Consider the following 3,537-nt stretch of genomic DNA (forward strand, 5'->3'; position numbering starts at 1 on the left):
GCAACGAAGAAGAATGCTAGCGCCCGTTAGCTTGTTGGCTCACAGGTCACTACCTGATCTGTTCCCGAAGCACGATCCGTCCTGCACACACAAACAGATATCCGGGTGTCCATTAATAATATTACTTATTTCTATCCTTAAATCACTAAAGAACGCTAATACACATCTTTAGAAAATGTTTTATGAATTTTGTGAGACAATTTTGATGCTTTTTACGTTTTCTTCTTTAATCTGCTTCTCTACGTCATCATGGCACATGCTCAGAGCAGTCCCGCAAAATATGATTAAACCATGTTTAACTGCATTTTAGTTGTTTCTTTCTTTAGATTAAGCACTATATACCACAATGTTAACACAAGACGACTCAAAAAGACTAGATTTATATTTAAATCCAAAGCCGAAAAAGTGAGCCACTGGAAGTAGCGTAGGATTTCCGGTGCAGATCGGGCAGAAACGAGTGATTAAACAGAAAGGATTTTAAGGCATTTATTTTCTCAGGAAATACTTTATTAACCTTTAACACATTATATTTTAGTAGGTTTACTATTTTTGGGGAGGGGGAAAAAAATCGTCCTTTAGGTCTTTATAATAAAATAAAACCGAGGGCGACCCAGATGTATATCTCGATGCGCAAATAAACTGATGGCGCATGCGCAGAACAGATCGTGCTTCCAGGACGGATCTGGTAGCGACAAGCAGTAAGAGCTTCTACTGAAAGATGGGGCTTCGTCGTCCATCATTTCTGCTCTGCAGGAGTTGGGCGCTCTTCATTGGTTTGGCAGGTTTAACGTGGGAAATAAATGGCAAAATGTGTGAATTCTGGAGTTCTCTGTTGTACCTGCTGATAGCATGTTCATGTGCTAAATGAAAATTAGCCCTTAATTTCATCATGTCAAACTTTGACTTCCCCCTCTGGCAGTTAGAAAAAATCCACAGAAAAGCCGCACCTTCTTATAAGCCACATAGAACAAAACCTGGGAAAAAAGTAGAAACTTATAGCCCGGAAAATACAGTATATGTAAAATTAGTAGAGAAAGCCATCTTTAAATGATAAAAACTTCAAATGTTAAGCAGCCTAAAATAAGAAATAAACAGACTAATAACCAGGAGTACACCACAAAAAGAAAGATGATCCCTTTCACACTAGTGCCCATTCTAATTAAAATGGAAACCCTGGGCTCTTCACCAGTAAAGCATCACTGCTGTATGTGCAAGACTTAATAATCTGAAATCAATAAATAGTTACAGGAAAAGTAGTCAACATGTGGTTGTTTTAACATAAAACATTACCAGACAAAGAGGAAAAGATTTTTCAAACTCTGTGTATTTATTAAGCCTGGGTGTTTCATTATGCAGCTAAGAAAAGATCTTAAATCTTAGCTTTGCATCTATTAAGAACTAATTATTTACAGTAGAAACACATCAGCTGTGAGCTGCTATTACCATATAGTGAGGAGGAATCCACCTACAGAAAATCAAACACCTCCAAAACCAAAGCAGACAATTAAAAGACGACATAAACTAACTTTATTTCTATACCGACTGTCAGAATCGATGAGTTGAAAGCTAGATAAACAAAATGTGAACCCAAGTGGGCTAATAAATAGTCCCCTATCAGAGCTCTTATCACTCAGCCCAGCTGTGCTGAGTCTCTCTGGAAACGGCACCTCTTCTCAGCTTTTATTCATTTATTGGGAGCGATTAGCAAGTCGCGTTAAACAATTTTGCTGCGTCTTTCGCCTGGCCGTGGTGCTGCTATTCAGCAGCAGCTGTAAAAAGAGTGTGTTTCTGATTAACAGCCCAGCAAGTTGTTTTAAATCAGACATCACTCCACTCAGAGCTGTGATGGGCAGGCACTAATTTAATAGTTGAAAATAACCAAACTAGTAGAGTGTAACCATTGCGACGAATCTCGGTGTCAGGTCGCTAATTAGGGGAAAATAAATGGCTTCCCGTGTCAATGTGATTCCTTCCAGGGTTGTGCTGTGATATTCAGCTATTAGCTGAGCCCTGCAGTCACTGCTCCTCCTTATTAAGAAGTGCGAGTCAATGGATTGTTTTGCTCGCCAGTATCTGCGCCGTTTGGGTTGTTTTCACAGAGGCATCTGCTGCAGTCAGAGTCAGACATCTGCAGTTCACTGATCTTCTGTCAAGACGTGCACACAAACACTCGCACAGGCTTTCCTTGCTGAACATTTCACCCCTTGCATCTTTTTTTTTTCTTTTCTGGGCTCAGTTAGAAACATTGTTTACTGATTGCAGCTGAACTTCAGGATGTGTGAGAGAGAGACAGGCTGAACACATCAACAGAAAGCCTTTCGTAGGGTTTTACAGTCTGTATCAACTTTTATCTTCTGCAGAGTGTTGGTGTGCGCTCTGTTTATGTACGCTTTGACTGGTTGGTCATCGGGGGGTTCATGTAGATATAATTGGAAAACAACCCATTCTCCAAACTCAACATTCCCTCCCGATCTATATGTTGCAGAGACTCACCTCTTTGAGAATGTAGAGCTTCTCTGAACTGTGTAATGGATTTGTAGTGGAGATGACTGTTTTTTTTCCACAGAAATCAGCAATGCGTTACCAATTAGTTTTACCACAGCTGTCTGTGTTGCACAACACAAAACCAGGGATGGCTCTGTCCAAACCTCATATCTGAATATAAACATTCTTTAGATATCCAGACCCATTTATTTTACAGATAAGAATATCACTCGGGAAGTCATTTAATTCAATCCACACTATGATAAATCAGCTATAAGTGTTTTGAAGAAGGAAACAACATTAAAATAGACTGAAAATAGTCCATATTGTATTAACAGAATGAATTTGTATCAGTGTCAATTATGGAGTTATTGTTACAGGAGGTTAAAACTAAAAACTGAGGTGAAACAGCTGTCTTTATTAAAACAGACTGGGGCAATGGCTTCCCATTAGGTAAGACAAATAAGATTTGTATGGTTATTTTAGTGTATCATTATACAACAGCTTTTTGACCCTAAGTTTAGCCAAAACTTCCCTGCAGCAGAACAGGAGGTTATTCTTAGTCAGTCAGCCGATGGGAAAATGATGTCAGAATCAGGCCCGACACCAATCTGGATTTGATTGGTCCTGTCAACACATACATTACTGCATGACAGAGGAAGATGAGGGGTAACTTCCCTTCCTTCAGTCTAATTTCCATCATGGAGACGCTTGCTTTGGGAGAATCTGACTGAATTATAGTAGAATGGACTGGAAATTGGTTTTCAGAACTAAATTGAATTCTGTAGCAGTGCATTTGTGTCGGACCTGTTTGTCTTGAGGTGATATTTGTTGTGAACTGCTACTGGAATCATGAAACAAACTGTACTGAAATGTTGGAGTGAAAAGAGAGAAAAAGACAAACAGCCTTCCTGTCTTTCTTTTAAAAAAACTTGATCACCCTGTAAAAGTCAAAGATTTGACCGAGGCTGGTTACTTTTATGCAAGTATATATATATATATATATATATATATATATATATATATATATATATATATATATATATATATATA

This window comes from Cyprinodon variegatus, unplaced genomic scaffold (assembly GCF_000732505.1).
Source record: "Cyprinodon variegatus isolate N-32 unplaced genomic scaffold, C_variegatus-1.0 Scaffold159, whole genome shotgun sequence".
NCBI lineage: Eukaryota > Metazoa > Chordata > Actinopteri > Cyprinodontiformes > Cyprinodontidae > Cyprinodon > Cyprinodon variegatus.